General features: G+C 41.8%; 1 protein-coding gene across 1 annotated transcript in view; it reads left to right on the top strand.

The window, feature by feature from the left end:
- ZMIZ1 (zinc finger MIZ-type containing 1) overlaps nucleotides 1-23,756 on the top strand; it is a 309,751-nt gene that overhangs the window by 60,033 nt on the left and 225,962 nt on the right. Inside the window, exon 2 of the mRNA XM_050898815.1 lies at nucleotides 12,490-12,572. The gene's annotated coding sequence lies outside the window, so the exon portion shown is untranslated. The remainder of the gene's footprint in view (nucleotides 1-12,489; nucleotides 12,573-23,756) is intronic.

Here is a 23,756-nt window from a genome sequence, read left to right on the forward strand (position 1 = left end):
TAACCTGGGCCAGCAGTTTTCTTATTGTAAGCCAGACAAAAATGCTATTGATCTTCTTTGCTGAAGTGTTCTTTTCACAGCTTGCCAGCATCAACACACTGTTGTCCTTACTCAGGGCTAATTAGCTAATAATTTAATGCAACTGAGACAGCAGTCTCAGTTCGGTTTAGCAGCAAGGGAATACGCTGTAACCTCAAAAGTATGAGACCTTTTTAAAGCATGGTCATGATTGCAGTGCTTGTCTCGACTTTTACGCTCTCACTTCAAGTTTGATTTCCTCCACACTAAAGAATAACGGTCTAGTTAGATTGAGGTGCCCTGTCGCTTTAGGATTTATAGGAAGCAAAACCCAGATGCAGTGTTGGTATCCGTAGTCTTGTACGGTGCCTATGGTTATGCACTCGCACTTTAGCTTTATCATCGCTTCTTGAGTGAAATCGAATAGTTCATTGAATTAATCGTGGGAACCCTGTGGTTCATGAGCTACAGACCAGACATTCAGTCATGTCTGAGAAACAATCGATTATACCTTTTTTTGGTTGGTTCATTTTGTTGTGTTGTTTTACCAAAAAACCACCAACCAAACAAAAAATCCACTGCTAAATTGTTTTAAGTCAAAGTTTATATGATGGATCCTTCTTCCTAAGAAATACATTTTCTTAATCCTCCTTAATTTTCTTAATCCTCCTACTGCTGTGGAGGCAAGAAGGTTGCAAGGAAATTCAGATTGGAAGCATGGGAAAGATGTAATCTGCTCACATATGTTGAAAACTCATAGGAGTCTTCCACAAGGTTTTTTGATATTTTTAATTCAAATATTTGGATAATTAGGTGTACGAATGGAGACTGCTTGCTTTCAGTCCCTAGCTGCATATAAGAAGCCATTGGTACAACTTCAGATGGGGGGATGGCTTAATATCATTCAGCCCATGTTTAATCTTGTGGGTGGTTCTCCTGGCTTGTCTCATACTCTTGTGGTGGTGAAAGACACAGCCTGTACAGCCTTTCTTTTAGAATAAACAGTAATAAAAGCTTCTGAAATATAATTATAAGCATTTTGCCAAAAAGAGATGGCAGACATCATCTAGCCGTTTTCAGCTGTTACATATTTTTTAAAAGTTCTTGACTGAAGGCAGCTTCTTCTGTATTCTTTGCCCAGCCAGTGTAGGCCGTGTCGTAGTTTATATTTCAGAATTATGCGTGATTCAAGTTGTATCTTTGTTTTGTGTTCCATGTTGCTGAGCACAGTTGTGAGGCAGGGTGTACAGGAGGCGGAAGAAAACAGAAAATCCCTCAGGGAAGTTATTCTTTACATTTCATACATTGATTTCTCTGGAGTGTGTGGGTGCATATGTTAATTTTGTATATGAAAAAGGAGTTTAATCTATGAGGACACTTAAAATTTGCCTGAAATAAGGGAACTTATAATCTCTGAAAGCATCCCCAAAGTGCAATTAACTATTCTGATGTCCTGATGACTCAACAGATGCTTCTGTAAACTAGAACACATCTGTCAGATTACAGAACTGATATGCCACTATATGTGATTTAAAATGACTGTCCATAAATGGACATATTGTGATAAATATCATATAGATGGCAAGGATGTCCATCTTTTTGATAGTCCTGTAATAACATTTCACAACACACCATTGTCACTCTCTGGAGGTTGCTATAGTCATGTGAAATGTCCAACTCTTCCTTCATATCCTTGTAAACTTGTTTGGGTTTTTCTGTATCTTCTTGGCTCCTTTTTAATGCATGCAGGCTATTGAGTGGTAATTTTAATAAAACAGTAGAACTAAAGATTTTTCTAAGCCTTTCTGAAGATTCCTAGTAGCCAATTCAACTGATTTTAGACTGTACTCCATCTGTCTAGGAAAGAAAGAAAATACATTAGTAGTCCACACATGAGCAGCTTATTAGTTCATTTGGTGTGTGCAGTACAGTGATTCAAGACTGATCTAAAATATTCATCCACAATTACTGGCGCAGCACAGTTCAAAGTGCTTTAAATCTGTAGGTTTGACTGAGAAATTTAAGGAAAATAGCTGCAAATTGATTCTGTATGTAATTAATGAAACATTTCATTCTTATGTAAATATTAAATGCTTGGGTATTTTTTTCCCTTTTTTCCCTTCCCTCTTAGTGAACTCCCCCTCCCTGACCTCCATTATATGTTTGTTTGTTTTACAGGATGGTGGGTGGGCTGGCATGGGGGCATGTTCTCTTGGGAGGAAGAATTAATAGCTGAGTCCTGTGACTCATTCACTGAGCAAACAGCTGTTCTCTCTCTGATTCACCCCTCCTCAGATGTCCATCCCACCCCCGGAGAGGAGCTGCCAGGAGGCAATGTTTGCCCCTGCATCAGTTGTTGAAACCCTCCGTCCACTTTCTTAACAAAAATGGACTTTCCTTGACCGAACCACCCTGTGCGTGTGTAAAGTGGAGGTGCGGATACGAGCGCCCTGGCCAGCTCTGCTGCGAGGAGCCTCCTCTCGGTCAGAGGGACATGGCGGACGGTCAGTGGCAGCCACATCTCAAAGTGTGTGAGCAAGATTTTCCAGGGCTCACCTCTTGCAGACTAGTGGCTTTGCCATAGCAGTGCCTGTTCGGAGCCGGGGCTGGATGCTAGTGGCTTTAATATGGGTTAAAAGCTTTTGGCGTGTTGGAGAGAAAGGGCTTTCGAGGACAGGAGAGAAGCAAGTGGATTTTACGTGGATGTAAGGAGTGAAGTCGGTGAGGCAGGGCTGGGGTTTTGTTTAGGGTCTCTCCCTCCCTCTTTCAGTGTCACAGAAAATTAATCTGAGTTTTACAAACGCTATCAGTGGAAGAGTTTAAGAACAGCCTGCAGTAAAACTTGGAAGATCTCAAGGCAAACTTCAGCTTGTTTTGAAATGACTGTCTTTCCAGCTCAGATGTCCATGCAGAACACAAATTGTGCAACGTTGCCTGCTCTTGGCTGCCTCTCCGAGCTGCCGATGACCTCGAGTTTCGGCATGGGCAGCCTGGCAGGGCTTGGCATGAGGGGAGGCCCTGGACCCTGCTCTGCAGCCCTCCAGGGGACCAGAAAACTAGGATCCAGGGCTACTAGTTTGGGAGTACTTGCGTAATGGCCTGTGTGATGGACAGCAAGGAGCGCTCATCTGCTGCAACCAAATGGCTTTGGCTTAAAGGGAAGATGGGGGAGAAGACTGCTTCTAGCTATTAAATCCCAAGATATGACTCTTCCTCTGAGGCATCTGTGCAATTATTCCTTTCAATGCTTTTATTTCTATGACATTAATTTGCATAAAAGGCTTGAATCTCTGAAATTGTTTTTGCCTGCGTCTTACTTGGGTTGTGGTGTTGCAGCTTTCCTGCCGTTCGCTTCCCTGACATGACAGCACCACTCACACAGGCAAAGCAGGCGAAAGCCCCCACGCTACGCCATGTATGGATGTAGTTTTGCATGTATGCACATGTACACGGCGTTTAATCTTACAGAAGATGATGGTTGGAGTATGGTAGTATTCAGTGAGCTGTTGTGAAGGTGGTCAAGAAAAAGGACTTGACAGTGGATAGATTTGAACTTCTGTGACATGCCTAGCTTCACATTTAGAGAGATATGTGTTCATCCATAGGTTTTGGCACACCTGCTAGGGACAGTGGCTAGAACCAATGAAATCAGTGTTTGTAATTTTTAATTAATGAGTTGACTGGCAGCGATATAGGGTGTTAAAATAACTCTCTTTTTTTCCTTCCACACACATGAACTTGTTTCCCTTAATGTGGGTCTTTAGCACATCACTTGAACTGCTTTCTGTTCAAATACCTGTTTATTGGTGATTTCCATTCTGATTTAAATAAAAGGGGGGAAATACCCTTCTTGTCTTCCACTCCCCTGAGTGGAAGATAATGGCAGGAATGGAAATTTGTGTATTGATCAAGTTTAACAGGTTATTAGGCAGGGATGGTAAAAAAATCTGCCCCTGATTTCACATGGCTGACCTTTAAACTTTATTTCAGCTAGGAGAATGTGGGAGAAGGAGATGGGTTATGTATGTTTTCTTTAGATACTTTAGTAAGAGCTCTTAGATACTGTTCTTTGGTTTTGAAAATGAATGCACCTAATTTTTAACTTCGTCTGTTTTAAGAAGTTAAACTGGAGGGGTTTTCGCTTTCTGCTGCTAAGGTCAGAGCCCTCTTTTTGTCACCGTTATTTGAGGCAAATGGACAAAGGGAAATTTTTGGGATTTCAGCTAAGTTCTACAAAAGGGTTTTAGTAAATGGGGGATCCAGCTCAAAACTACAGGACAGAAGTCGGGGGGTACTTTCCACATGAAAAAACTGTTTAGAAAGTACTTTTAGCTAAGAAGAAATTAAGAGTTTTTCTTTATAAAACCTGGGCACAAAGCTCTGAAAGTGATTAAGGCTTTGTGGGGTTTTGTTTGTTTGTTTTGAAGTTTTCTTTAAAAAACATCTTTCCTCACTTTTGTGGTCCCTTTGTGCTTATGTCTGTTGCTATATACGCAACCCTGTTTCACACTGTATTAGGGAAGAATGTTTTCTGACCAAGATGAAACAAAACTTTTTGTTTATAAACAAAAGATGTTTAGTGTAATGAAACAAAGTGGAAAAGATACACCACCACTATCACAAGTGTAGTGTTTTAAGTTTCTTTCACCCCAATATTTTTCCCTTAATGTAGGTTTTGGGCTTTTTTTTTTCCCCCCATCAGCAAAAATAATGTGCATGTATTACATGCAGCTCTAAGCCATTTGCTGTGCTACTGTGCTTTTAAGTAGTAATGCCATAAAAATTTAAAAAAAAATTCTACTGCCAAATACAAGACATTTGTTAGTCTCACAGATGATGGCTTAATTTTTAGTATTCCTTGGTGTTTTATATCTTGACATTTCTTATGACCTACAATTAAAATTACTTTAGTGAAGTCTTAACTTATATCCAGATTGCTGAGTGTGGTTGAGCGTCTCCAGGGAGAGCCTTGAACTGCTTGCTTAAATCAATTTGTTCTTTTCTCAAAACAGATTAAATATGTTTTACCACTTAAAATTAAAAAATAAACAACCCCATATGACATAACTGCTACATGTAAAATTAAAAATGTGCTCTGTGCATTTTGAAGGGTAGTAATTTTGATGCCAATGCTGTGCTGATAGTATTCCACCAGACAGATAAATGAATGGTTAAAAACAAGCATGTCTAATCCTGTCTTGCTGTTCTGCTAGTCTTGTTTGAGAATTAAGTTGATGGCGCACTACTTGGGTGGGTGCTAACTGCTAGATGTGGCAATAATCTTCTTTAGCAGAGCTGAGACACTCTGCTTCCACTGCACCGCCTCACTGGAGTTAGATTTTTTTTATTTTATTTTTTTTTTTTTTTAAATTAATCTTGTTCATGCATACTGCTTTCTTTTCAGGTCAGCCTTCTCCTACCTATTCCTTTAGCAAGATTTGCTGCAGAACTTGCTTGTGACTCACCTGTACCCTTAGTCGATGCTTCAAGTATAATTTTAGTAGACTGCTCCTGCCTGCAGTTTATTTTGTATCCAACACACAGCAGAAGCAGAAGGGAAATCAGTAGCTTCTGGCGCTCTGGAAATCTGTGGAGGATATGCAGGCAGCTGTACGGAGGGAGAGTCAGATGCACTGGCTATGCCAGAAGCAGCCTTTGTTCCTTCAAACCACTTCCATGGCTGTGCTTGAGTGGGTTATTGTTTAAGGCTGTGTAAGTACAATAGGATATAAGGGAAAGGGAAGGGGAAAATTTTTCTAAAATAGAACAAAACAAACTAAAAAAGTTGCTGCGGAAATAGATGGCAAATGGTCTCTAATAATGGGATTTTACAAGAGGTGTCCAATCTCCAGAACAATGGTTCAGTTTAAGCCAAGGTTAATAGTGCTCGTTATCCTACGCCTGTGAGTTGGCAACTCAGTCCTCTGCTACAAACACATGCAGTCTAATATGCTGCTGTGTGGTGCGGACTAGGTAGGAGCCATTACTATGATGGTCACTTGTGAAAAGATAACGAATTGCAAACTTTAATTGTTTTGGATTCAGCTGCTCCTGGGCTGATTTTTCTATTGCCAGCTGCGGTGCTGTTAGGCTGGAGCAAGCGCTGGAGGAGGAGCAGCCTGGCTGGGGGGGGTGTGGAGCTCCGCTGGGCTGACTCCTTTCCGCAGAGTAGGCACACCAAATCTTTCTTATTTCAGCTCAGGCCAAAGCCACCTGCATCAGGTTATTGTTTCATGGCAAAGCTGTGGCGTGTGTCTTCACAAAGAGGCACCGAAGTGCCCATCCTCCCAGTCCTATTTCCCTGTTCCTGCTTACACCCCTTCCTCCCTCCTGGGCCTGAATCTCCTGATCCAGCCTACTGACTGGTGTGCAGCCCCTTAATCTGGGGTGTGGGTCTGGGAGGAAGGCGGGGTGCAGTGCTGCCCTGGGAACGTGAGAGTTTCCAGGGTTGTGGCAGGAGAGCAGAGACATGGACAACAGCGATGTTGGCCTGGTGGCTTTAGGTGCACTGGGCTTGCCTTAAGTTCACATGCAGCATGGAAAAGAGAGCCGCATTGAAAAAGTTGTTCTTCCAGTAATGAGATTTTTGTGGAACAAGTTGGGAGAAGCAAAGGATTTTGTTGTTGTTCTAAACTGAAGATCATGATATTGCTTACTGCTGCTGTTAGGCCTTGTATATGTAGGGTATGACACAACCCTAACGTTCCCTTCCATCTCGAAGTGAGGAAATTACAACTTCATGGCTTCCTACATCTGAGAGAAAGTGTACTCCAGTTGTGGTTTATTTTTTTGAAATAATGTGAAATACAAGTCTGAGATGGATTTAATTTCTGTTTATGCAGAGAAAAAAATTAAAGGTAAATTTTTGTTAAAAGTCAGGAAAACTAATCTAGGAAATGGTGACTGAATAAACAAAACTTCTGCTTTTACCCCAGTGAAAGATAGGGGGGAAAAACCAAGAAAAATTAAAATACTTATTACTGCGATTCTTTCTTATTTTGCTCTACCCTGGTAGCATTCTGCCTAACAGGGTGAGCCTGGAAAACCTCCCAGGAGGACTGCTTGCAGTAAAAACGTGATACAGCAAACACAGGTTTGACGGCATGTCTAAGCGGCTGTGGTGTTCAGTACGGCAAGCTTCACCATCACAGCCCCCTGTGATCTGCCCTGCGAGAAGGTGCTCCTGTTTTGGGAACAAACTGTATTGGGAAGAAATTCTGTAGTGCAGGAGTGCTGGCCAAGGGTTTGCCTGGGACTTTGCGGGGCGTGGGGAGCCCCAGTGGGATGCAGGCAGGGGGCTGATGTCAGGGCTCACCGGGGCAGGGAGGAGGATCTGTTCAGTGGTGCCAGGTGAGGAACATGGGGGGTTTCAGTGCAGCGTGTCTGCTTTTTGTGGCTTTCTGCTGCTTGTGTTTGGAAGGTGTGTTCATCCTTTCTGTTCCATCAGATGAATGCCAGTGTTTTACAGCCATGTGGCTGCTGCATTTTGGTGTGATGTGTTTGTGTGCTTTTTGGTTCTTGTTTTAATAAGGATTATTGAGGACCAAGTCTAGGTGTAGGCAAAGTTGAAAGTTGTCAGTTTGAAGCTGCATTCCCTCTGCCCCCCTTCCTTCTGCTTCCCTCCTCCCAGATCTTTTCTTCCCAACTTTACTCTCCTTCCTTACCCTGTCTCTGCCAAGGAAAGGAGCACACCAACCTGCTTTGAGCTTAGTCTCTCTCTCTCGTTCCCTTTTTTCCCCTCCAAAACCCCCACCTATTTTGCATTGCGTGCTTTAGCAACATTTTATGCTTGTCTTTCATGTAAAACTAGCAGACTATCCCTTTTTTGACAGAGGACAGCATCCGATGCTCATCAGGCATACACTCAGTGTTGATTTTGAATTGCTTCAGAATTGAAGAAAAGCTCAAGTTTCTAAAAACTCCTGAGTTGATAGAGGGCTATGATACCTAACAAGGACTGCATATAATATTTAAACACTCTGTAGAAGTTTGTAAATTTTCCAGCATAGCAGAAGTACGCTTGTTGACCAGTAAGCTTATTTAGGAAGCCCAGCACTTTGTGTTCTTCACTTATGACCCAGTTACAGCCCTGGATAAATGAGAAGTTGGGATTGCCGACACGCTGTGGTTTTACAGGAATTTTGAGTTTGAACATATTCTGCAGTTCAAGGAGAATAATGCTGGAACTTGGAAATAACTTGTGAAAGTAGAAAAATACCCTGAAGTGCACCTGCCTTATGTATTCCTGTAAGAAGATTGTACAGCATACTTAACTGTCTATCTTCGCAGTATTTCTGTTTTCCAAGAATTTCTGTGTGTGTGTTTTGTATTTGCTATCTCTTCATTTTTGTTTGGGTATGTAGAGGCCAAGTGGTATTTTGTGTATGGAAACCGAAGGTTTTGCTCTTGGTTACCCTTAGAATTTTATTTATTTACAGTTATTGAAGTCCAGCACAGGCTGAGTGCTGAGGTGTAGACAGTGAGATACCCTGGGGTCCCTCTTGCTTTCCTCAGAGGATAAGGCTGAGGAAGAGACACAGGGCCCCAGGAAGATCTATAATAAACCCATCTCTAAGAGCTGGCAGCCACCAGGTGGGACCAGAATGTGATGAGAAAGCAGGGGAAGTTGTTTGTGCTTGACCCAAGTCCATTGCAATGATACAGCTGAGACTTAGCAGGCCTAAAGATGAACTCTGTGTTGCTTCCCTGTTGGATTTCTTCCACTTCCCTCCTTCAGTGTTTCTTACATGCTTTAATTTTAAGACTTGCCGTGATGCACAGTTTGCTCTGGGTGTTTCTCTTACGTATATTGACCTTTTCCGTTGATTCATCTTGGCAAAATCACTAAGAACCAGAGCGCCATGTTAAAAGACAAATGTTGAAACTGTGTGGTATATTGGGCCTAAATTGCTGGGTTTGGGGCAGGGGCTGCAGGGGTGGAGAGCATCACCTGGGCTGCCCTTCAGGAATGCCCCTGAGGGACTGCGGCTGCCCTGGACTGGAGTGAGGGCACCCCTGAGGGACTGCAGCCACCCCAGGCCAGAGCGAGGACATCCTTGGGGGACTGGGACCAGTGGAGGAGGAGTCCAGGCTGGGACAGGGGAAGTCAAGTGAAGCAGCAAGGAGCAGTGGAAGGACAAATGAGAAATGAGGCGGAGCAGACACAAGCCATTGCACACACAGCCTACAGCCTCCTGTGCTGCCTGTCGCCTCACCAAAGGCATTGGGCTGGACTGAGCGTAAGGCATGGCAGAAACAAGGGATGTTAGACTAGGGAGGGGGCGGGGAGAAAAGGTGTTTGACTGAAGTTGAGCCTTGGGAAGGTGGAGGAAAAGAGTTTCCCTCAGTGTTTGCTGAACTGCTTAGTCTCCTTTTTTTTCCTCAACTCCTGAAACAGTAATTAAAAGTGTGTTAACTGGCAATAAAGTAAAATAAAGTAAAATTGCCTGAGTTGAGATTGTTTTGCCCACGACGTACAGACAACAAATTTTGGGGATTCTTGTACTTCTTTTCCAGTTTTTGAGTCTTTGGGGTTTACCTTAATCACCTTTACAGCTTTGCTTTTGAACTTTGGAGGCCTAGAGATATATCCTTTAAAACAAACAAACAAAAATCAGAAAGCTGAAATTTTTATGTGATGATGAGACTTTGGAAAGCTGGCTTTAGGAAAAATTCCTAGTATTGCAGGAGACATGATAAAATCGTCAGAGTTGGCAGCCCTGCTGTGTTGCCTCTCCTTCCTCCTCTCAACTTCTGCAGCCTTTCCTGCTTGTGTTGGTCATCTCCTTCACCGTATTGATTTTTACGGTGTAATCTACTTGGAGCAAGGGTTTTGTCTATTATGCACTTGTAATGCACCACATATGCATTACTAGAGAAATAATCTCATACAAAGTGCCTGGGATTTCAAACATCGAGCGGTTTGTAGCCAAAGAAGCATTTGGCCAAAAAACCTGCGTTTTTGTGCTCCCTCTGCTGGATCTGGAAGAGCAGGACATAGTCGCCGGCCGGAGTGCTGCCCGTTCTCCTCCTCGCTCTTCCCCTATTCACACCCGGCAGCTCCCTTACTGGGTACCGGTGGGTATTTGTGGGAAGGACTGGGTGCTTTCCAGTGTCCGCTCGTGCAGCTGCGTCATGGGACGTGAACCAGGTATGAATGTGAAAAGGGTGGAGATTGTGCGGCATCAAGTTGTGCCACAGGGAGGCCAGAGTTTCACACCTGGAAAGGTTGGCCAGTGCCGGGTTTAAGGTGTTCCCAGTTGTCTCCTCTTCCCCACCCGTCTATTCTCATTTTCAGGTGTAGCCCGCTACCCTAAACTGTGCCAGTGAGACTGTTTTGGGGATCTTCCTAAAAATAGGATGAGAGAATGGATTAGGCTTTAATAAAAAGCTAATTTTATTTTTAGAAACTGATTCCAGTTCAGAGCAAAACCCTGTGAAGTGTACTGGCAGAGCTGGGGCTGGCGTGCAGGCACGGGAACAGGCTAGGATGGCAGTGGGGGAGGTGGTACAGCCCCTGAGCAGGTTGTGTGGTGAAACCAGGGAGCAGATGCTGGTGGGGACAGTGCCAGTGTCCTTAGAATAAGCTTGGACCTGATTTGCAAAAGGGGTGGGTGGTCTGTAATGTGAATTCACAGAAGTGTTAATGGGATAGCGCTTTTAAGAGGTGCTTTATAAAACAAAGTAGGAATTGTGGTGCCAGTTTTAGAGATGGGCAGAACTAAAGCACAGAGGAGGGGAGCAAAGCATTGGCTTCATGTGTTGCAGCAGAGCAGTTTAAGCTGGTTTAAGCAGCCTCTGTTCCTACCCTCTGCCATCACGGCTGATCACTCCTGCCCTGTGCCCGCTCCCTGTGTTGTGTTGGCACAGCCGTTTACGAGACAACATGCTGAAGGAAATTAGTTCCCCCGATCCAGCTAACCATGCAGCTGCGCAAATGCAGGGTTGGAAACAAGCGTCCAGGAGAGAGAAGTGAGAGGTAAAGTTTAAGCTGCCAAGTAAATGCTACAGCCCGATTTGCCCAAATCCCATCCCGTCGCACCTGGAATGGTACCCAGCTCCTGGGGCAGACAGAACAAAAGTTTATCCTTTGGAGGAACAAAATTAGAAGTTGCATAAATAACTAATTCCAAGTTCGTTAAAGACCCAGTCTGCATTAGCTGAGAAAGTCATGTTAACACATACTAAATCTGAATCAATTAACATGTTTTTCCTGGCTTGTATAAGCAGAACAAAAGCACTGGGGAAAACTTCTGGATGAGAATAAATATGTTCTGGGGGAAAACATTCACAGTTCAATGAGGCCTTAAAAGCCAATCATTCACCCAGGGTGCCTGTCAATATGTAACTTCTCTAAAATTGCCATTTGTTGTGAGACAAGAAAACCAGCAGAGTTCCTGTCTGAAGCAGACGGTCCCTTGGTGGCACTGTACGTGTCGGGGTGGGATGACTGTTTCTAACATATGGTTTTCAGACATGTTTTTATTCTTTGTGAATTATCAGTGAACAGAATAAATATGACTGCAGAACAAATATTGAATGTGACAAACAAGTTATTTGTAATAACTTGAGGTTTTTCTTCTGCATTTTTTAAGTCACCTGTGACTTTTGTATCATATGAGTTGTTACGGAACTGTCTGCTCCCACATCTGGTCCTTGGGGAGGAGCCTGGACTGACCATGAATTGTGTGCCTTATTTTTTCCCATAATACTTGATTTTCATGTTTGATGGAAAATTCTTTTGCATGGAAGTTATTTGGAAGTTAGTCAAAAGAGAAGCAAAATGTAGTCATCGTATTCCTTTCTTCAATATTTGCTGAGTTTTGGAGCCTAGTGCTATAAGGCTGTACAGACGCCTCGTCTGCCTGCTGAAACAGCATGTAACAAAATACTTACTGCCCGTAAACATTCCCATGTCTCCCTTTGCAGTCTTTCTTTATAATTAAAAAGCATTTCCTAGAAGCTGCAGTGCTGTGCCAATGTAATCCATAGACTTGCTTTGTGTTGCTACAGTCAGGATGATGGTTTTGAGGTATTTTTGCATATTCGTTTAAGCAGAGTTTGGGGGTTGGTTTATTTTTTTTAGTGGCACTTAGCTCACAACAGTCAGCGAGTACCCTTTACAAAAAGAATAAAAGAGACTTCAGCATGACCTTTAACTGAAAAAAAATTACCATTTGGCTCAGGAAATTTTGATATAAACCTCAACAGAATTCTTATTATCTTTTCCTCATCTCATTGTTACAGGCAAGAAAACCTGTAAGACTTAAACTGCTGGAGTGAGTCTCAAAAGCTTGGGGGTGGCAGAGCTGGGCTGGAACCCTGACCCAGCCTCAGATCTGGTCCTCCAGGCTTGGTCCTGGGACTCCGAAATGCTCTTCATTCATTTCAGGTCTGTTCAGTGAGCTTCTTCAAATGCTGCCGTGTTATGCAGGAGAACGGAAGCATGATGTCTCTCTATTTTTATTGCAGGAAAATGGATCTGGTTATGTGAGGGCATTGAGGAAACAGTCCCCAGCTACTGAGAGGAAGAAAGGCCGGTGGGAAATACTGAGGTAGGAAAGCTTTATGCACCATCAGGTGGTAAAAACAGTTGTGGGCCTTCAGTCTTTTTTCCAGATGCTGCATTGTGTTTTATGCTTTAACAGCTGATCTGGTCACTATCAAAGTTTATTTGTTGTTTTAAGAAGCAGTCCTGTTTGGTCAATTGATTGCAACAACAAAACACTGCAAGCAAAGCCCTCAGCATAAACATTCCTCCGGCTATCCCTGGTACAATATTGATCCTGATACAGAATACAAACAAATTACTTTTTGCATGAGCCATCCGAGCTATCAAACAGAGCAATAATATGTTCTACTTGCTGCCAATAAATATGCATTTATAATAAACAAAGTAGAAATCTCTGAGTAGAAATGAACAGTAGTTTCAGTAATGTGTTCAATAGCTCATGTCCAGCTGTTGTACAGAATTAAAAAAACCCACAGAGTGGGCACTCAAAGGTTTCTCTTGCATCCCCCCCTTAAGAAAAATAATCTTTGCAAACTTGTTCTGTTGTTGCTTTTGCTTTGTTTTGGGTTTTTTTAGATGTTTTAAGTATTTTATAAAGCAATAGGTAATCTCATCTTTGCCTTATTTTCAGTGTAGTTCAGAGCTTCTCAAGAATTTGGTCTACATCTTAATTTTCTTGTGGACCAGCTGCGTTTCCTTACACTGTTATGTGGGTCATCTCCACTTTCACTCCTTGTCATATCCCTGTGGCATTTCCTTATATTGGGAAATGGCATTAAAGACACTTTCATGTATTTGTAGTTGTTTTGAATGCAGCTGAAATTAGTGGGGGAGGAGTCAGTACCCTTGTGCCCGTCACCACCGAGGGTGCATGGATGATAACTGAACCCATTTCCAAAAGGAAAAAAGTTAATGATCATCAGAACATAGGGGTTTTTTTAATTATTTTTTTTTAGTCTGCTCTACCATGCTCATATAATCCTCCTCCCCCTCATCCATATTTTCAGTGCTGCACTTTGATGAGCTACAGACAGTTGACCTGAAGGCATTTCTTGATGAACATTTCTGTCTGCTCTCAGCCTTGAAAAACTCAACCTTTTCAAGAGCTGTATGGGAGAAAAATGTGTAAGACTAATATTTATAGGCTGAAGGAGAGGTGAGAGGAAAGACTAAAGTGTAAAACTTGCTTCCAGCAGAAATGCCATCCCTCTTTTACTTCTGAAAATTAGAAGCATTTCTGACATGGCTACAGAAGCCAGTTAGTGGTGTATGCCTGCCTTTTGCTGTGCTTTTGTACTGCAGGACTGTTTCCTTTTTAAATGGTGATGCTTTCTTCTATTTTGTTTTAAGACAAAATACACATTTCAACTGATACTCAACTATTACATTATGATTCATCCATACTCCTACATTGTAAGTGATTACTTCCAAGTACTTACACATGATTGTTTGTAAAAACAGAAGGTTGTTATTCAAGTTCACATTTTGAGTACTTTTTCATAACATTTAGCAAAGCTCATGTGCATAAATCCTTTCATTAATAGATCTAACTGAAATCATACTGGAAGACTAGAAGGAGGAGAGGTTTTAACTGCCATAATTTTTGCCAGGAAAAGATCTTGGCTATATTAAGAAGTACAATAGTACTGATTGGAACTGTAATAGGAGATTTAGAGGACATTGCAAATAGTTTAGTGGTGCCTTAAAAAGTATACTGTATTTTATGCCCCCTGAATATAGGTCTAAGACTTTAGTCTTTTATTATAAAAATAACATATGCAGGCATAGCAATGCAGCAGATAATTAAAAAAAACCCCAAAAACCACCGCACCAAAACCCACTCTGTTTTAAAACTGTTCCTGAAAATTTCCTGGAGATTTCTCTAGACTTGGATCCTGGTTTAAAAAAATAAAATAAAAATCACTTTTCTGTTCTGTGAGGAAACTTGGGAAAGAAGTTCCTTGCTGTGCCTTCGGGTCACGTGGCCTCACTGCTGTAGAGCTGGAATGTTTGCCATGGTATTTCCGGAGGCTTCATAAACACACAGAAAGAACAGGGGGGTTAGGAGCTTTTTTTTTTTTTTTTTTTTTTTTAATTATTATATCCCCCCCTTTTTTTTTTCTTCTCGTTTTTGGCAGCCTAAATTCATTACACTTTAGGTGTGGGGTTTTTTTAAGAATTCAGAAGAGTTTTTATCTAATCAGTCCAATGAATTTTAAGAATTCATCTGTTTTTTAAAGAAACAAGTTAAGAGATATTTGGCACTTTTTTAACTGCTGAATTTGTCTAGAATTGTTTCTTACTTAATGTAATACCTGGCAGCCTACATATTAAGCCTAACTCTGCTATTTAGACGGTCTTAATGGTTTACTTTTGGCATGTGTCACTGTGAGTGGCATTCAGTAATCTGACTTGATAGCTGTCATCTTGCAAGCTAGGGTAATGCAAACAAAAGAGGAGCACTCAAACAAGGTTACAGTGAAGAGCCATTTCCTAAGTCCTGCTGCAGCAGCGTAGAATCCCCAAGTCAAATCAGAAAAGCATGGAATTAGTTCTGGCTCCTGGGATATGAGGGTTAAGATTATGCAAACCTCTTCTTTCTAACTGTAGGAATAGCACATCCTCCTTTTGAAACTTTGCAAACACCAGCTCAAACTGGGATTGTGAGGACCTCTGTGTTAGTCTGTAATGTCATGGATATGCTATGTCTTAGTGGCAAGGTGGGCTGCAGGAGACCCTGCAGTCCCTCTTACACCCCTGGGCTGGCAGAGATGCATCTTCTCCTGCTCCTCCTCCTCCCTTCCCTTTCTAGCCGGGCTGAGCTGCCTGTTGAACAGGGGCAGAGAACTGATCCATTTTAAAAACAACCTGGCAAAAATGGCAAGGGAGGGGGAGGATGAATGGACTCTTTTTAGCTTAACCAACTCTGTTCACTGCACAGTACCATAAAGCTGCCCTAACGCTACCAGGAGGAGTGGGGAGATGGCAATGCAGGGGGAGCTGGTAACAAGCGGCTAGAGGTAGGAACTGCTTGTTCCAACTTCACCACTGCGAAAAATCACCCCAGCAACGTGGCTGTGTGTTCCATGAGGCCGCTCAGGGCACGGTCAGTGGAAGGTTTATAACCATATGAAGATGGGTGTTGCTGAGTCAGATTATTAATTACATCAGAAGTTACAAAAAGGCAGCATAGGTTGTCCTAGAGCTTTCCTTTGAAGTATGAAACAGTAGATTTTTTTCCCAAATTCAGACGCTGAATTGGCATACCGAGGAGGAGCCTTGATAGATCTGGAATTGAGCCAGGGCTTGCGTTCTGCACATTGACAGGGCTTCTTGCTCCTTCCTCCTCTCCCCTACCAAACTTTTTGAAGCCCATGTTTAAGTGTGACTAATTATTTAATGATATTCTCCTGGTGTGGAAGTGTGGCATCATTTACTTTATTGAAGCAAGACTTATGTTTTGTTTCAGTAAAATATGTAATGTCTGATTGCCGCAGGTGCCGTATTGTCTGACTCCTGCGAGTATCCCCGCGTGCCTGTGTGGACACAGCAACGCAAATGTTGGATGACAGAAGAAGGGAAAGAAGGAAGAGGAGCAAAATCATGAATTGAATAGCTGGGAAGGTCTTAGAGTAGGAAGAATGAGGCAAAGACAAAGCAGGAAAAAAGGCTGGAGGTTTGAGGAAGGGAAATTGTCCCTCCCAAAACCAGCTTTGTTGACAGAAAGAGATGTAAGAAAATATGGGCATCTTCCCGTCTAAAAGAAGATGGGAAGAACCGCTTGAGGTGGTTGTAGTGGTAATTTTGGAAGTGCTCCCATGCTGTAGGGGTAGGCAGATGGGGTACAGGAATTGCTGTTTAGGCCACTGATGTTTGAGTCACTTCTTCTGTTTGCATTTCTGCAATTTCAGATCTGTAAAGCTGAGTTGAGGCATGCTTTGAGTCTGAAGGTAGTCAGCTGAACTGGTAATGTTCCCACTGTTCCCTGGGTGCTCTGCCCCTTGTCATGTCAGTATTGGGGTGGGGAATTGGGGAATGGAGAGTCCTTTTTTCCCCTTGCTTACCTCAGTGGTTATTGGTAGAAAACTCTTGGATCCTGTGACATAAAACAGATACTACAATAATTGGTCAAAGTCTTCTGGATTGGTCTAGTCTAGAATGGTGGTATCTCCTGGTCCGTAGCTAGAGCAGTCAACTGAGAGGGAATGGTATGGAGCTAAGAAGTAGTCCTGAAGCTATTGGACTGCTATACATGGGGGAAAAACATCCTGTTTCAACGATCAGCTTAAATATAAATGCTCTAGTATTTATGAGTTAACTTTTACAAAAGTAAGCCATGATTCAAAGGCAAACTGTGTTTTAAGTTGAGCATTATCTGCTTGTATATGTTTTTTTTCCCCAAGTGAACAAGTAGAAATGTGGAGAAATACCCAAGAAATCTTGTATAGTATAACTGAGTAAAATTTTGGTAACTTCTTACTTGAGTTGTCTTCAGTGCTGTGCTTTTTAGTAAAAGGCTGTAGCACCTTAAGTTTCAGGTGAAAAAGGGACACAAATCCACCTCTTTAGGTAGCGGAAATAGTGTCCAAGAGCTTCGTTTTTTTGGAGGTGTTCCAATGTTTTATCTTGTTTCTTAGTGTATCTCACTGGTTTGTAGCTTCTGTGCCTTTATGAGAATGTGCAAAGACTTTTTATAATTTTGCAATGATAATATGTATATCTGAACAATACTTTTCATGCATTTGGCTTTGCCCCTTGCCATCTAAGACTTCCCAAGCCTTTATAAGGAAACTTTGTTTAGGCAGGCCAACAGGAATCATGGTTGAAACTTGTTCTCAAAAGCTCTGTGTTCTTAATTGCCTTTGACAGTGGCTGGGAAAGATGTCACTTCAGCATAGTGAAAAGCAACCAAAATAAATTATATTTTTAATGAAGGATTCTCTATCTGGATGAATTGATACTGGCAGGACAGTATTGGTTAAAAATAGAAGAACCTTCTGCAGACAAATTGCAGTTTATCCTGGTTTTATTTTGCCTAAACAAAAAGCAATGTACACATACCGAGTGTAGACAGGCCTTTTAGTCTGAGGTGCTTCCTTTGGCAGATAGCTTCTGGTTTGGGTTTTTCTTTTTTTTTAATTATTTTTTTAGAAGTAAGTATTGCTTTGAAGGGAGACCAAATAGAATCAGTATTCAGGTATTCTGTTTATCATGTGACTGCATAGGAGATTGTTGTATCTTGTACTAAACCTATTTTATGATGATATGGACAAGAATCTTATGGCCTTATAAAGGATACCAGCTTGCATTCCTCTGTGCAAAGAAGTATTTCCAAAAGAAATAATACGCTGATTGAATATTTATTTTTGTTCAATACAAAAGTATTTGTAGCTAACTGGCAAATATTTTATTTCTCTACCCTCCCTTTTCCCCTTAATCTTCTTTATCTCCTCAGTGTTTTCTTCCAACTGTTAGGAATGTGTTCTTTTAGGGTATTTTAGATCAGCTGCTTTAGAAGCCAAGAATTTGTATCTTTTCACTGAAAGCATATGTAAGGAAAGGGACTGAATGGTTAATTTGCCTTGTATAGATATGCATATGTATATTGTATATATTAGACATATTTTAGATAGATACTTGTGTGTAAGTTGAGATCTTGTTTCAGAACAGAGTCTGTTAACAGTTGATGATTATGTATTATATATGTATTTTTAAATGACTGACAAATTTTAAGTAAGGTTAATTTAACCTGCAATAATAATACTGTTGCGGATTTTTTAAATATGTTTCATATTGAACAGTATTTAACTAAATTCCTCTATTTAATCTTATTGAAGCTAGAAAATTCAAGGTACAACTGTGTTTTCACATGTTTTATTAGGCCTTGGTATTTCTGATAGCAGAGCTTTCTTTTTCAGGCCTTCAAGTGGGAAAAGAGAAAGAGAAATTTATTTCCTTTTCAAGACAAAAGAACAATGCAAGTGTAATCTCAGCTCTCAGTTTTTCTTTTGTCTATGGCTAAGTCCATCTGTTAACCTGGTATGATTAATCTGGTTTGATTTGTTCATGTTTTTAGAAGTTTATGAAAGGACAGGGAAAAGGAAGGAAGAAAATTCCTTTGAAGCACCTATCAGGGATTCAAATGCTGCCTTGAATCATAAAGATATGTGTGACTGAGATCTGTGTTTCAGAGTGCAGGAAATACTGTGTGAAATGCCAGCAGGTGTATAGCCCAAACTGATGATCTGGGCCAAGTATTTAAACTAGTTGTACTCTGCTGGGCATGTATACTCTGCACCACAGATCAAACTAAGGCTTTTCAAAGAAAAGATTTTGAGCTAACAAATCATGGAAAACTTCGATATATACAATGTAATCTAAAATCTTGCAAGTGAAAATAAACCTAATTGAGCTGCAGAATGTGAATATGCGGAGGAGCGTGCCTGCAACACCGCGTGGGGTCCCTTCTCTCACTTGCTTATACCTGTCCCATGCAGCAGAAAGCTCAAGCAACTGAAAACTAAAAGTACTGCTTTACAAATGGAGTGGGAGGAAGAAGAAAACAGGCATGAACACCACCTTTCAAAGATGCTAAGTGTTTGCCAGAGCAACAGTCTGGTGGCAGAGAACTCAACAAAATAATTATATGTTGAATAAGGTGTTCCCTTTTGTTGCCTTTGAATGGGGCACTTCTTTAATTTAACAGAATTTCCTCTTGTTCATGTGCTCTCTTAGTGGGTGGGCAGAAGCTCACTAACTTCTGTAGGCCAGTTTCTGTTTAATATAGTTTAGCAATGACCATTTTTTTTACTGTCCTTTTAAGTGCACATTCCCAATCTCTTCAGGCACTCTTCTTACAACATGCTTTCCCCCCTCCCCCTCCCCCCTCGATGATTTTCATTGCTACCCTTTGATTTTTGTCTCATTTTGCTCTGAATCCGTAAGTTTCTCTTACAAGCTATTGCCAACCACCAGATTATCACTGCTTCTTTAATATAAACTATGGCATCAGAGGAATGCTGTTTTCTCAGTCCCAGTTTGATAACAGATTTCCTTCTCTGAGTGCATTCCTCTTTTGGACTGTTCAAATGTCCACCAAATGGAGTGGATTCTTCATTGGTTGGTAGGATGGATGCCTACCTGTGCAGAGAGTCCATTTAACATCTACTATATGGTAATGTGGGTTTTTTTGGTCATTATTGCCCTGGACCTGATAGAAGCTGAGAAGCTAGAGGTGGAGTGCTCTTTATCAGTTCGCAGAGTCTTGCAATACTTTGCCCTGCCCTTCCCTCACACCTTTGGCATTTCTGCTGCCTGTCTCTTGCCTGGTGCCTTTTTTCTCATACTGCCTCTGAAGTTCTCACCTGGACACCCTCATTCCCTCCATCTGCTTGCAGCCCTCAGGTCCTGTTGGTTTGCAGTCAGAGCATTTTGGGAGTTCATGTAGAGGGAAACAAATAGTCCTTGCGGTAGAGGGGTATACCCCAAGAGAACATGTACCTACACCTTATCTCATGGGCAGACACGAGCTCGATCTGCTCATCTTCAGCTGGCCACATTCTGTGTGGAGCCAAACCAGAAGCCCCATATCCATCGCTAGCATTGTGTTGAGCTCGAGCTAATAAGCTCGGTCTCTTGGCAGGATGTGTTAGATCAGGCTTACTGCTGTGCTAATTGTGCTTACACAGCTTCCAGTTTGGAGCTGGCTCATTTACAGCTGACTTGGATGGCGGCCAAGAAGGCTCGCCTCTGCCTGCAGTATGCCATGTAGACATACACACATCCAGCACTTGAACGTGTCTGTCAATAGCAGGAAATTATATTCGGAGGGAGGGAAAAATCTTTGGCCTGGCTGCAAGCGTAAACAAGGACAATATTAATGAATGAGGAAGTAGGTAACAGTTTTAATAAGGAGAAGGATTGATTATTCCAAATGTAGACTCACTACTACAAGTTGTTTTCGGCCCCTATATTTGGCCCCATCTTGTTCCTCATTTACCACTGTTTTTGTTTTGTTTTGGTTTTTTTTTTTTTACAACATTTCTTGGGAACGTTTCCCAGATTTAAGAAACTTCATTGTAGAAGTGAGTAGCCTGGTATTTTAATTGGGAAACAGAATAATCTAAACACAAGGTTAAAAATGGGCAAAATTTCAGAGGGAAGAAATTTGCCTTTACAACTAGCCCATCCTCTGTTTTTGTCTTCCCTTACTTCATATGTTAGCAAATTAGTTTGTACATTGGTTATAATGTAGTGTCAAGGATCTGCCCGTCTTAGTGTTGAAGTGCTATAGTTACCTAAAGGTACAAAATACTCACTAGTAACAGGAATTATATAGGAAGAAGAAACCCAGAGCTGTAAAAAGCTGAAGTTTGTTTATTTAGGTTTGGAAAACTAGAGCTCAGAATGACTTGAAAGCCACATCCTCAGCTGGCATAGATTGGTTTCATCAGTTACCAACAGTTGTTATTTACTTCAGCAAGAATTTGTCCCCTCAAATATTAAGAAATCTTCGGTCTGTGGAGGAGGATGGTGGTAGACAGGAACATATGAGTGTGTATGTATATAAATATAGAGAAAACCGGACTAGTCTCTTTTTATTGTGAAATAATAAAATGATTCATCAGCCACATCACTATGAGCTCTCTTAATATTTGAGCACATTTTTCTCAAATTATTTTCTTGGTCACAAACATCCATGCATTGCTGCATTAATTTGCTTGACAGTATAGAGGCCACTTCTCCATTTGAGCAAGCCTCAAAGAGATAGTACCAACCTTTTGGTTCTAAAATCGCTGTTATTAAAACAACCGGAGGAATGTATCTCTGCAAAGGCAGAGTTGAATAATGATTTAGCTCCTAGAATTAATTTGAAATTTCAGCAGCACTAAGTAATATTTTAGTGGCAGTATAATCCTGTACATTACATATTAAGTCTGCAGACTGCACTGCCAGTAGAAGAACCCTGCAGTATTTAAATGACACTGTAACACCATGGTATTATATTTAGGTCATTAGGGGGCATTTTACAGGATTGAAGTTATCTGGCAGAATGTCAAGGGTGAATTGCATAATCTCTGTTTCTTTGCCTCTCCAAATATGTAGATTAGGGGTTTAAAAAAAAAACAATTACACCTAACTCACCAGCGTTCCTTCCCTGTCTCAGCCCACCGTATCACCTGTGCACTGCTTGCACTGTCAACAAATGCTGAGAGCATAACCAAAGGAAAGGGGAGTAATAGATATAGATGGCTCACATGACTGAGGATGTAAGTGGAGAAAACAGCGTACTGAGGGTTGGGTTTTTTTTCCCCTGTATGAGTCAGAGCAATTGATAGCTAAGCATAAACCCAAGTATTTGGCTTTTGTGGCAGGTGTCAGCTGGTGTCCAGAATGATGGAAAATGCTGAGCCCCAAGATAAGTGTTTTCCAGAGCAGATCCCTAACGCTAACCTTGTGAAGAGGCAGGGGTACTCTTGCAATTGAATGTACCAAGGGAGATGAACACCTCTCTCCCCTTTGTGCCTTAGAAATTCCTTCTAAATTCATGTGTGTGGCCCATCATAACGATTTTGATACCTCTTTTTAAATGTACTCATCATTGAGACAGCTCTGGTTGAATTTAGAGAGATATTAGGCTGTGAAAAGCATGTTCTCAGCAGCTTATTGCTGCTTCTGGCAGAAGTTACTGCCATTCAGATTTGCTAGCTAGATAGTTCACATGATTATTCCATGCACCATTAGAGACAAACTGAGCTGGGTTAGTTTAAACATGTAAATAGTAGCTTTGGATTGTTCTTTCTGCAAGAAGCAGATAATCATCACAGAAATAGCCTAGCTGGCTGATAGGCAGTAAATTTCACCATGTGAGTCTTCCCTTGTCTGTCTGGTGGTTTAACCCCAGCTGGCAACTAAGCACCACACAGCCACTCACTCACTCCCCCCGGTGGGATGGGGGAGAGAATCAGAAGGGTAAAAGTGAGAAAACTCGTGGGTTGACATAAAGACAGTTTAATAAGTAAAGCAAAAGCCACACATGCAAGCAAAGCAAAACAAGGAATTCATTCACCACTTCCCATCGGCAGGCAGGTGTTCAGCCATCCCCAGGAAAGCAGGGCTCCATCACGCATAATGGTTACTTGGGAAGACAAAACGCCATCACTCCGAACGTCCCCCTCCTTTCCTTCTTCTTCCCCCAGCTTTATATGCTGAGCATGATGTCATATGGTATGGAATATCCCTTTGGTCAGCTGGGGTCAGCTGTCCCGACTGTGTCCCCTCCCAGCTGCTTGTGCACCCCCAGCCTCCTCGCTGGTGGGGTGGGGTGAGAGGCAGCAAAGGCCTTGGCTCTGTGTAAGCACTGCTCAGCAGTAACGAAAACATCCCTGTGTTATCAACACTGTTTTCAGCACAAATCCAAAACATAGTCCCATACCAGCTACTACAAAGATTAACTCTATCCCAGCCAAAACCAGCACACTTTCCTTCACTGAGTTTTAACTACAGCTTTTGGGGTGATGTGAACCCTTGGAAAAAATAAAAATAATAATAATGAAAAAAAAGGATCAGTTAAGGCAAGTGAAGTTTGAAGTGATGTCTGACTTCCAATGGTGAGAATGGCAATGGTGACATGCTGGTTGGTCAGGGGCTGATAAACTTCTTACCCAGCAGAGCAGCCATCATGTGAATAGGACACATGACTGTGCCCTTTCTGTGCTCAAAGCAGTTGAGGGGGGAACCCCAACAGCAGTATGCTTATTTGAAGAGGTTTTTTTCCTCTAGCCTAGAACATGGGCCAAGTTCCTGTGTGGTAATTCCTGTTTTCTTCTTGCTGCATTCCATGTGATGGGAAATTCTTAGAAAAGTCTCAGGGGCAAGAGGTGTGTTTGGCTGCTGCATACCAGTGCTCAAAAGGAGTGCTGAGGGTACTGGAAATTATTTTTACAGGTCTTCTTTCCAAACGTAGCCTTAACTTCTTATTAGGGGGTGGTGCGAGACTCGTATCTGTAGAGAAGCATTGGCTATGCGAATGGGAGAATTCCCTTACTTGGCAGACCTGCTGCTGTAGGAGGTTGTGGAGACAGATCAGCAGGTTAAACACAGCTATGGACAATAGGTCCGTGAACAGACACCAAAGGGAGCATAAGTTCCCACTAACGTCTGACTGTGGATGCTGGAGAGTAAAGGCAATAAACTACAGATAATGGCTGGGCTCACGTACCCTGCC

Source organism: Gymnogyps californianus, chromosome 6, assembly GCF_018139145.2.
Source record: "Gymnogyps californianus isolate 813 chromosome 6, ASM1813914v2, whole genome shotgun sequence".
Taxonomy (NCBI): domain Eukaryota; kingdom Metazoa; phylum Chordata; class Aves; order Accipitriformes; family Cathartidae; genus Gymnogyps; species Gymnogyps californianus.